This window comes from Bactrocera dorsalis, chromosome 3 (genome assembly GCF_023373825.1).
Source record: "Bactrocera dorsalis isolate Fly_Bdor chromosome 3, ASM2337382v1, whole genome shotgun sequence".
Lineage (NCBI taxonomy): Eukaryota > Metazoa > Arthropoda > Insecta > Diptera > Tephritidae > Bactrocera > Bactrocera dorsalis.
Genome location: NC_064305.1, coordinates 33919455 through 33931990, shown reverse-complemented (window position 1 = coordinate 33931990; position 12536 = coordinate 33919455). Strand labels below are relative to the sequence as shown.

Below are 12536 nucleotides of genomic sequence, written 5' to 3'. Positions count from 1 at the left end.
AATAATTAATTATAAATTTTCCTATTATGTATTTCTCATTTTTACCAATTCTCGTTCAGACCCGTATATTGAGAATATCGATAATTCGAAAACGATCAGTGCATGAATCAATAGTGGCCATTCGAATTTACAACAGCTGTGCCATAATTTCGAACATAACCTTGCCATTTTTGTTAAAGTGAAGTGATTGTGAAGTTTTTCATATTTTTATAAAAATAACATAAAAACCAATTTCTGTTATTGATTATCTAAACAACATCAATCGAGCGTTCGAAAAAAAATATTCCTGGTCGGTCCAAAACCCCGGTGTTCATAATTCTTCTGTGAAAAGTATTACGTTGCTAACTGTTTGATTTATTTTTATAAAAGATCACGGAATTAAAATGAGTTAAGCCCCACGAAAATGCTTTTATCCCCACCAATCAAAATGAATTAAGCCCCACCAAACGTGGGTGTTCTTACATGATAGAATCCCCACTAAAAAAAAAGAATTAATCCCCACGAAAATGACTTTAGCCCCACTTTCCGAAATTTTTAATTTTGTTGTAAAATTGGTGGGGCTTAAGTCATTTTGCCCGGTGGGGGTTAATTCAGTGGGGGCTAATTCATATACCCGTTTTCTCATGCTTTACTGCCATAAATACGGAAATTTTTATACCCTGAATAGGGTATATTAAGTTTGTCACGAAGTTTGCAACACCCAGAAGGAAACGTCGGAGATCCTATAAAGTATATATATAAATAATCAGTATATTGATATGAGTCGATTTAGCTACATATGTCCGTCTGTCTGGCTATATACGAACTAGTCCCTCAGTTTTTAAGATATCGTTTTGAAATTTTGCAAACGTCATTTTATCGTCAAGAAGAAATTATTCACGAAATTTGGTATAGATTATTTTCTAAGGCAACAATATTAACTCCGAAAAAATGATTCAGATCAGATTACTATAACATATAGCTGCCATACAATCTGAACGATCGAAATCAAATGCTTGTACGGGCAACTTTCGCATTTGACGTGGTATCTTTACGAAATTTGACATAGATTACTGCTTAAGATAACAATATAATCTAGGAAAAAAATGTTCAGGTCGGATTACTATAGCACATAGCTTCCATACAAACTGAACACATAGTTACTAAAAGAAATGCACCTGTGAAGGGTACATTAGCTTTGGTGCAGCCGAAGTTTACGTTTTTGCTTGTTTTATTTATTACTAGCTGACCCCGCAGCCGTTGTCCTGCGTGAAATTACATATGTATATCGTTTGAAATGAAAAGAAAGTTAAATTTATCATTTCGAATTTTTTTTCAATGTAACGCAGTTTTATAAACAACATTTTTCGGTTTCTGTTCCGGTGTACAGAAAAGATGGTTTTCCAATTCGTGAGCACGCTATGGCCGTCTGAAAAACGTAGCATTTCCAAATTTATGCCTCACACTATGCGACTATCTTTAGGTCCTGTTGACTGTCATCTCAAATTCAATTTTCACTGGAAACGGAATACGATTGAACTGAAATGGCAAATCGTTAGAACTCAAAGGAATTCGTAGGATCAAGCATTCTGTCCCCTTGTATTCGATAGCTGCGTCACACGCAGTCGGGTTCCATTACACAGTTTCGGCGCATGAAGATTGCGAAACATATTAACGGCAGATCCAACTTTGAGACCCAAATGATGCGGTGGCATACCAAGCCTATCCAAAGAATCGAAAAATTCCACTGGATAATAATCGCATCGCCTTCATTGTCACGACGATCGATCGATTTATATGAGCGCAAGTCTCCCGGAATTTGACTTTGAATCTTCCAGTTGAAGTCAACAACATCGGTATTTTTGGCAGCTAACATTGCGCGTGCACTTAAGGAATCGTAGTTACGATAATTTGGCCAATGTCCGAACATTTGTGATGAGTTCAACTTTCGTGAATTGATAAAGGGAAGATGGAATTGATATCGAACCACCGGAAGTATCAACCGAAATTGTATCATTTCCAATTTTTAGCGAAGACGATTTAAAATGACAATGTCGATGTTTACTCGTATATCGAAAAGTATGCGAACTTCATTTTCATTCCAGTGATTAGCGTGTTCCAGCATTTGAAATTGCTGGCTTACTTCTCCAAAACTTGCACACATCGAACCATTCACAGTAAACAATGTCCCAAAAAAGTTGAACCTTGTACATTAATCAATAGCAACCGAAGGTAGAAAAAATCGTCGGGTGGATTGTGTAAATTCGTCCTAATGCATTAGTTGATAAGACACCTGGATGTCAATCTACTGATTGGCCTTGCTTTCTGCGTAACTATTCGACGATGCATTCTATGTATAATATCAAGGTATTTTCGAATAGAGCAATGTTCTCACAAACACATCACTGACGAAAGTTAAGAAAAGACTTCAATGTTAATTTTGTTGCTGGCGATGTTTCCACTGGCTATACTGTATTCTTTGGGATAAAATACACTCTTTGGCCATTCTCCAAATTAACTGCGACACAACACGCACAACAGTCGGAAAACGTTCATGAATTGCAAAACTAAATATCCTACAAAGCGCTTTATTGCAGTTCACGTATCGACCGTATCGTTCAAGACCAACAATCGCCATGTTGCTTCCTTTGGTGACGTACTTACAAACGTATTTTATCGATTACACTAACCTGCAATACTCAACATTGATATGAGTTTTGAATGTGAATTAGACAACAGTGGCGAATATGGTACGATCCATGTGTTGTCAACTTCGATCCTCACGCCTCTAAATTGAATGCTAAATGTTCTGCCATTGTCGTCTGGTGAGCAACGCCGATAGAGTGGATATCCATCATTTCTAGTTTGTGTTTCCGAAAGAAAAGCACGTGGATACTGTTTCGTGCATTTATTGACAGTCATTTAAACCGAAGTGGGGTTGTGGTGTCTGCAAGGTCCATGACCCTTATTGGTTTTCATCACTTCGTATAATACTGGATCTTTCTTTGTATCAGGAATTGATGCATTATTGAATGATTTCACCAATTTGATCTGGTGTAACTACCTTCCACCATCCAAAGAAGAATGTGTGCGTGCGGCTAACCTCTCTTTTGCCACTCAACTGTACTCTATCTAGCAACTAACAGCACCATATATGCGTTGCTTCAAGATAATGTCCATTGAAGCTGTTGAAAAGTCTTGCTATGACATCGTGACGATCGCTTTCTGATTGATAGCGACCCATAATACCGCACGTATATCATCGCATCCTGGGGGTACTCGTTCATGTGGCTTGGGCTGCTAATGTATGTTGATGCCAAAAAGAACGCCGACCGATATAAGCACGACCTCTTCATAGCATCAAGCTGTAATTGATCACTCTGTGTGAAAAACACATAACATTTTCACGGAATAATTTTCAAAAATTTTTGAAGCAAACGCCAAATTTGAAAGATTTAAATAATTGAAAAACAAAACAAAAAAATTGAATAAAAGCATTTGTAGGGAAATAATTAAGTTTTTGGAATTGTTCAATTTTCCGACTTTTTCTCATGAAAGACATACAGGTTCTTTATTTCTAAACCTTTCCAGATCCACGACGAACGACCTCTTAAAATTTCATCAATATTGGTTCAGCCGTTCTCTTAGCGTTACTAACGAACAAACATTCATTCGTTTGTATGAGCAAAAGAAAAGGTCTGTTTTCAGGGGTTTTCGGGCAATTATTCGAATTTTTTTCTCCGCAGAAACCATCCCTGAACCTCAACGAAGATTATAAAAAAAGGATCATCAAATTTGGTTCAGTCGTATGACAGTTATGACCGTACATACATTTTGGCGATTAATTTTTATTTATATAGATTAGTTATTTATTAGTTATTAAATATAATACTTACCGCTTCAACATTAATGCTATAATAACCTTTTCTGTTCATATAATCATGCGGTACAACTGTGTTTGACAAGGCAGGTGCAATTATGCCAACATGAGTGCAATCAATTACTCCAATTACAACTTTTATTCCCAATTTCGAGTAAAATCTGGAATAAAATTGTTGAATAGCGATTTATTTTCTTTTAAATTGGAAAACAACTTACCCAGTCTTAATTCTATTATATTCTTCAACAGAATTAGGAAAACGCACTTCGCCGTGTTTACGCTCCACCACCAATTTACAGATATATTCGATACAACGGGAAATGGTTGGTTGGCTCATCACCTCGAAATTCCCACGCAACACTGATATGAGCCATTGCATAAAAAATATAAAACTGAAATAAACTAGAGAAATTTGATTGCATGAAAACATGTTTCTTTAAGGTTAAAATGTAACTCACCCGAAGTTCAATTGGAATCGATATTTGCTGTTGGTCATACGGCTTGAGTTTATTAATGAGATCACAGCACAAAGATTAGGGAAATCGAAAGAATTTCCTGAGTGTGTTCTCTTCGTATGAAAACGGATCTTTTTTGTTTCGCAAAACAGTCAGATTTATTATCCATTATTGCAAAATTATAAATATTAATACATTACCTCTCTTCCTCCTCTCGTTTTTTCATCATAAGGTAAAATAGTCCAACTTCATCAGCCATTGCTTTGTTCTTGGTTTTCTATGACTTGGTGCAAAGCGTATAACAAGTTAGAGACTGATATTGCTCAATTAGAGATGAGACAAACTCGCCAGAATACCAAATAGTCACTAAATAGATTTCACCACAGAATCGTCTCTACTAGAGACTTGAGACTGCTCGCAGAATACCGGCATAAATATTAGGGAATTGCAGCAAGCACTACGTGAACTAAATATTTCTACTACTGGATGTAAAGCGGGGTGCTAAAGAGACTGTTGTTGCACCATGGATAAGAGACACATGAGGATGATGAAAATGCTGAATCAGTTAGTTCCTACGAAGATGTTCCAAATAACGGGTGATTTTTTTGAGGTTAGGATTTTCATGCATTAGTATTTGACAGATCACGTGGGATTTCAGACATGGTGTCAAAGAGAAAGATGCTCAGTATGCTTTGACATTTCATCATGAATAGACTTACTAACGAGCAACGCTTGCAAATCATTGAATTTTATTACCAAAATCAGTGTTCGGTTCGAAATGTGTTTCGCGCTTTTTTATCGACAAATTTTGTTCAGCGATGAGGCTCATTTCTGGTTGAATGGCTACGTAAATAAGCAAAATTGCCGCATTTGGGGTGAAGAGCAACCAGAAGCCGTTCAAGAACTGCCCATGCATCCCGAAAAATGCACTGTTTGGTGTGGTTTGTACGCTGGTGGAATCATTGGACCGTATTTTTTCAAAGATGCTGTTGGACGCAACGTTACGGTGAATGGCGATCGCTATCGTTCGATGCTAACAAACTTTTTGTTGCCAAAAATGGAAGAACTGAACTTGGTTGACATGTGGTTTCAACAAGATGGCGCTACATGCCACACAGCTCGCGATTCTATGGCCATTTTGAGGGAAAACTTCGGACAACAATTCATCTCAAGAAATGGACCCGTAAGTTGGCCACCAAGATCATGCGATTTAACGCCTTTAGACTATTTTTTGTGGGGCTACGTCAAGTCTAAAGTCTACAGAAATAAGCCAGCAACTATTCCAGCTTTGGAAGACAACATTTCCGAAGAAATTCGGGCTATTCCGGCCGAAATGCTCGAAAAAGTTGCCCAAAATTGGACTTTCCGAATGGACCACCTAAGACGCAGCCGCGGTCAACATTTAAATGAAATTATCTTCAAAAAGTAAATGTCATGAACCAATCTAACGTTTCAAATAACGTTTCATAAAAAAAAGTTATCAAGCTCTTAAAAAATCACCCTTTAGATCTGTTTTTACGTGTAATGATATCCAAGAAAGCCTAACACAATTTAGCGGTGACGGTAACATCGATGTTCAGCAATGGATAAATGACTTTGAGGAGAATGCAATGGTAGTAGGGTGGAATAGTGTGCAATTTATTTATAGTAAGCAGTTGCTGAAAGAAGCTGCCAACTTGTTTATTAGAAGTCAATGAGGCTTGGTCAGTTGGGAATCACTGAAGTCAACAAACCAAATGTTTCAAATATAATGGTATAGGACACAAGTCTTTTGAATTCAATGGTACTGCAGGTATAAAAGTAAAGAAGGAATCAAATAAGATTAATGTTTTGAATTTTGACAAATCAAAAATAAGTTTACGGGTAAAAATAATCGCTTAATACGGATCGATATTTTCAAAAGAATTAAATTTGACGGTGAAGTGGTCGATGAAAAGCGTACGAGGGCTGTCCGATAAATAACCGACCTCAACGTGAAGCTAGCGGCACATCTGAAAAAAAAGTTTCTACTTCAAATTGTGCATATTATAATAGCTACTCGCCAAAATTTCAGAAATTTATCTTGCGCAATTATCTGTTGAGAGTCGTTTTTGTGAGTCTATTTCGGTGATTTCCCCAAAATGGAAAAAAGCTGTAATTAAATTTTTATTTTTGAAAGGCAATACGCCTTCACAAATCAAAGATGAGTTGGACTCTGTGTATGGTGACTCTGCACCATCGTTTACCACCGTAAAATTTTGGGCAGCTGAATTTAAACGTGGTCGCAGGAGCTTGGAAGATGATGAACGTCCTGGGCGTCCAAAAACTGTAACCACTAAGGATAACATCGCTAAAGTTCATCAATTGGTACTAGACGACCGCCGGATTAAAGTTAGGGAAATAGCTGAGATTATGAAGATGTCAAAAGAAACTGTTTGTCACATATTAAACCAAGATTTGGGCATGAGAAAGCTGTCCGCGCGTTGGGTGCCGCGTTTGCTTACGCTAGACCACAAACGTGCGCGCATGAACATTTCCAACGCTCTGTTGGCTCAGTTTAGAGGCAATAAGACCGAGTATTGGCGCCGATTGATAACTGTAGACGAAACTTGGATTCATCATTATACGCCTTAAACAAAAAACCAATCTAAACAGTGGATTGAAAAGGGGGAACCAGCCCCAAAAAAACCTAAAGCTGTGTATTCGGCTGGGAAAGTGATGGCGAGTGTTTTTTGGGACAGCCATGGAATTATTTTTATCGACTATCTTGAAAAAGGAAAAACTATAACAGGAGCATACTATGCATCATTATTGGACAAGCTAAAGGAAGAAATTTCGAAAAATCGGCCACATTTGCAAAAAAAGAAAGTCTTGTTCCACCAAGACAACGCACCATCTCACACCTCAACAGTCACCATGGCGAAAATCCACGAATTGCGGTTCTAACTGCTTGACCATCCACCTTATTCACCGGATCTAGCACCAAGCGACTTTTTTTTGTTTCCTCAACTTAAAACTGCGCTCGGCGGCCAGAGACTTTCGTCAAATGAGGAGGCAATCTCTTTCGTGAACTCGTATTTTGCAGACAAAGACGCCAAGTACTATTTGGAAGGGTTGCAGAGATGGGAGCATCGCTGGGAGAAGTGTGTGGAGTTACAAGGAGACTATGTAGAAAAATAAAAAAAAAGATTTGAAAAAGTCGCGTGTATCATTGTTAGGTCGGTTATTTATCGGACAGCCCTCGTATTTTAAATGGCGCATGCGCCAAAGAATTTTCAACATATGGTAGTTTTGTCGCAGATTTGGAGGCTGATGGTTTAAAATTCTTACAACAATTCCACATCACCAGTGAAAACACTATTCAGTGTTCATAGGCACATCAGTCCTAGATAAAGTCAATATTAATACATATAAAGCCAGAAGGTGCAAAATTTATAGAGAGGAGTGATGTTGAGCAAGAGGTGGAAGAAAAACGCAAAGAAAAAAGAATAGAGTAATTAGAAGATTTTCAGGAGTTATGTTTGACAGCAGGGGAATATAGTAACAACGCACATTGGGATATCTGTGGCGAAATTCAAAAATTTCATGTTGTCTGATTTGAATGAAAATTTCACAGTTTGTTACCAACTATTTATACATTATTTTCCCAAAGTATTAGGATTCTATCTGCATTAGTTTTTTGTCCAGAAATACCCAAAGTTGGTGAATGTAGAGAACATCAAAATTAGCAAAAAATTTACTCAAAAGTTAAATCATTGATACAATAAAACAACTATTGAAATTCAACTTTGTTATTATTTTTCATTTATAATATGTATCAAAGAAAAAATCTGCATCAAAATCCATTGGAAAAAATAATGCATAAAAAATTTTGTGGAACAACATAATTTGGACGTCAAAATTTCAATGTTCTTCAAATTCAAAGTGGTGCATCTTTTTAGCGCTGTCTACCGCTGTCGACATGCATATACCGAATTAAAGCCTGAAGTCTCAGCTAAACGATAAAAAAAAATTCAGCTGCCCCAAATTGCCCCCCCCCTGAAAAAAACAATGTCAGAATGTCACGAAGATGTAAAAAAGTTGCTAAAAGAGACTTGATAAATAAGAATTTATTTGTATGGGAGGTGGGCGTAAAAGTGGGCGGATATTATTGAAATTTAACACCAACATATATAATGTCATAAAAATGCTATATACCAAAAATCAGTGCTGTAGGTCAAAAATTAAGTTTCACCTTATATGGGAGGTGGGCGTAAAATAAAATTTTTTAAAAAATTTTTTTCATTTTTTTCTTGATTGGAATCCAAAACAATGATGTACCAAATGTCATTGTCCTGCGACAACTCCTTATATTTTTAGCCGCAGTATGCACTAGCAGAAACCTATGTGCAACGTAGTTATTCAGGAATTGATACACAGTTATATACCCCAATGTATTGAAAAATGTTAATATAAAATGAAGATTGTTTTATGTGACGAAGTACTGGCAGTTCAACGCCCAAGAAGATTGTCTTTAGAAGACAGCATCCAGCCAAGTTTTTCGAATTACGCATCGCCAATTGTTATAGTAATAAAAAAGATGGGTCTAAAAGGTTGTGTTGCGACTACAGGTTGTTAAATAGGAAAATTATTCGAGATAACTTTCCCATGGCACAGATCGATGTCGTTTTGGACAGGTTGCAAGAAGGAAACATTTTTACAACGCTAGACTTGAAAGATGGATTTTTCCATGTGTCTGTAGTGGAAGATTCGATGAAATATACAGGATTCGTTACCCCAGATGGGCATTACGAATTTAAATACGTTCCATTTGGTATATGTAACTCACCAGCTGTAAACTATATTTTCAAAGTCCTTATAAAGGACGGGACGATTGCTATATATATGGACGACATTTAACGACGAAATTAAGACGAGTTCTCGAAGTAGGATCGCGATACGGTGTGCACATCAAGTGGAAAAAGTGTCAATTTTTGGAGCGAAAAGTTAATTTCCTTGGATATGTCATTGAGTCGGGGACATTTAAGCCATCTGAGCAAAAGATTCAGGTCATTAAAAATTACCCAATGCCAAAGGATAGGACAAAAGATAGGAATGGTGTCGAACGATTTCTTGGATTGTCTTCTTACTTTAGACGATTTGTTAGTGGGTATGCATCACTGACAAAACCTTTGTCAGACTTGCTAAAGAAGAACAGTAATTTCCAAATAGGAACAGAACAGGTAATGCCTTTTCAAAATTTAAAGAGTGCCCTAACCACCTCACCAGTTCTTCGGTTATACAACCCTCATGGTGAAACCGAGATTCATACGGATGCATCCAAATTTGGATACGGCGCAATACTTATGCAAAAGTGTAGTGAAGATCAGAATTTTCATCCAGTTCAATTTTTAAGTAGAAAAACAAGTCAGGCAGAAGAAAAGTACAGTTCATATGAACTAGAAGTTTTAGCGGCGTTAAAAAAGTGGAGAATATATTTAAAAGGAGTAAAATTTACAATAGTTACAGATTGTAATGCATTAACGCTTACAATGCGAAAAGAAGACGTACCCCCCAGAGTTGCAAGATGGGCATTATTTTTACAGGAATTTGACTACCAAATTGTACACAGATCTGGAACCCAGATGAGGCAAGTAGATGCAGAAGAATGCATTGCCTACAGATGAAAGATACTTTAAGACATCGGCTATTACAGGCACAGTTGAATGATGGAAAAAAGCAGTTAGGACTATATTATAAAAGGGTCCTTACGAAGATTTTAACAATACTTTTGGAATTTTATGCAAAGATCACTCCAAAGAACTAATCGTTGTTCCCTGTTCAATGGAAGATGACATAATACGGACAGTGCATAGACAAAATCACTTTGCTGCACGTAAAACACAAGAGTTAGTACAGAAATCTTATTATACTCCAAAACTAGGCCAGAAAGTTGTTCGAATAGTAAACAATTGCGTAGAGTGCATTGTAGCAAATGCAAAAATGGGCAAGAAGAAGGGTTTCTTACCCCAATCCCTAAAGACGATCAACCATTAGGCACCTATCACTTAGACCATTTAGGACCCTTGGCGGTCGCCGCGAAACGTTATAACCACATTTTATCAGTTGTAGACGCATTCTCCAAATTCGTCTGGTTATATCCTATCAAAGATACTAGTGCATCAGCAGTGATTGATAGGTTGCGTAAACTTGCTGCTATTTTTGGAAATCCAAGAAGAATTATCACGGACAGGGGAGCAACTTTTACCTCTCAAGCGTTTAGAGACTATTGTAGTGAGCAGAAATACAACATCTCTTTATAGCGACGGGTGTGCTGAGAGGAAGTGGACAAGTAGAGCGCATCCACCAAACAGTAATTTCAATGTTGACGAAACTTTCTCTGAACAATCCAGATCAATGGTATAAAAACGTTGATAATGTAGAGAAAAGTTTAAACAATTATCCAAATCGTAGCACAAAGGTGTCCCCATTCAAGCTGTTAACAGGGCTTGACATGCGTGTAGAAAATCAGATAGACTTGAGTGAGTATATTGAAAATGAGGTAATCAAAGACCTAAAAACAGAACGTGACCAGGTTAGAGAGATAGCTAGGAAAAATATTAAAATAATACAGGAAGAAAATCGAAAAAGTTTTAATGCAACAAGAAAAGCCGAACAAAGGTATGAAGAAAATGAATTAGTAGCTACAAAGCGCACACAATATGGTCCCGCATTAAAGGTTAAGAAAAAATTATTAGGACCGTACAAAATTGTTAAGAAATTGAATCATGCGGCCAAGTGTGGGAACGGATGAAGGATAGACTAGAAGTGGGCGAGCGTACGGACGGTGACATTCAACTCAGACCGCAATAGACAACGAGTAGCGACGAAGGAATGAGTAGCGAGAAAGAAACGGGTAACGAAGACTTTGGAAACGACAGTCAGTCGACACGTGGACGAGCACCATTCTATATGCAAGCAGTTGGTAAAATTAAGATCAGTTTGTGAAATTATAATAAAATCAGTTTTTGTAAAATTAAAATAAGATCCGTTTGTAAAACCAAATAAATTCAATTTTTGTAAAATTAAAATCAACTGATAAACCTTTTTTTTTATAAAATAAACAAGATACAACCCCCACATATATACACATATACATGTTTATACATACACTTACATAATACATACATATATCTACACACATCTGCCCAACACTTCACAGAAGCAGTTGAAGTATCTTGGGGTAATAGTGCACTCAAGACTCAAGTTCAAAGAGCACTTGGAAAATGCGACAAGTAAAGCAAATAAAATATATAATTCGTTGTCTAGAATGATGGCAAATAAAGGCTGTGTGCGTTCCAGTCGACGATGTTTAATAGCTAAGGCAATAAGTTCAGTGATCCTGTATGCGGCTCCAATATAGATACAGGCGCTAGAAACAAAATCATATGCTAGACCAATTAACACAGTGCATAGGCTTTCAGCAATGCGAGTGATAAGTGCCGAACCATTTCAAATGACGCTGCTGAGGTAATAGCCAGTATGGCACCGATTGACATCCAGGGAGACGAATTCGCGCGAATATATAACTTGTCAGAGACGTCTACCACAGCAAAAAGAGAAGAGAGAATAAAAAGCATTGCAGTGTGGCAGAAGCGGTGGCAAACTTCATGCAAAGGACGGTGGACCTACCGACTGATTTCGGACATACACTCGTGGATAGGTAGGAAACATTGAGACCTGGATTTCCACCTTACCCAAATACTCAGTAGGCATGGTTGCTTCAGAAGCTATCTATTCAAATATCGTCATGACTTTAGTCAATACTGTCCGACGTGTGCAGAGTGTATAGAAGACTCTGAAGACGTGTTCTTTTATTGCCCACGGTTTTCAAGTATAACGGAAATGTTGAAAACCACCCTGGGAGGTAGTATCACGGTAGAAAATTTGACTGCACATACATATGTGTGAGTCCTCTGTAAAATGGAAAGCTGTCAGCAGAGCGGCAAATCTAATTATGACAAAATTGAGACATTTAGAACAGATTAGGCGTCAGTCAGTCTGTGCAATAGAGGAGACTTAAACGTCCTCTTCTCTCATGAAGTAATACTTTGTCCAGTGGTCCCGTAAGAGTGACATGAGGTGGGAGTAGGTTAGGTTTAGCGGATTAAAGTCGCGCACTCCGGCTTTCAATGCTTCATCCTACTTTAAAAAAAAAAAAAAAAAAAACAGTTACCCAAAGGAACAGTGAATGACAGTCGGCA

At 37.4% G+C, this 12536-nt stretch overlaps 1 pseudogene; it reads right to left on the bottom strand.

Moving 5' to 3' along the window:
- Positions 1 to 3851: 3851 nt before the first annotated feature.
- On the bottom strand, positions 3852 to 4540 carry LOC125777389 (putative nuclease HARBI1; annotated as a pseudogene).
- Between the last annotated feature and the right edge of the window lie 7996 nt (positions 4541 to 12536).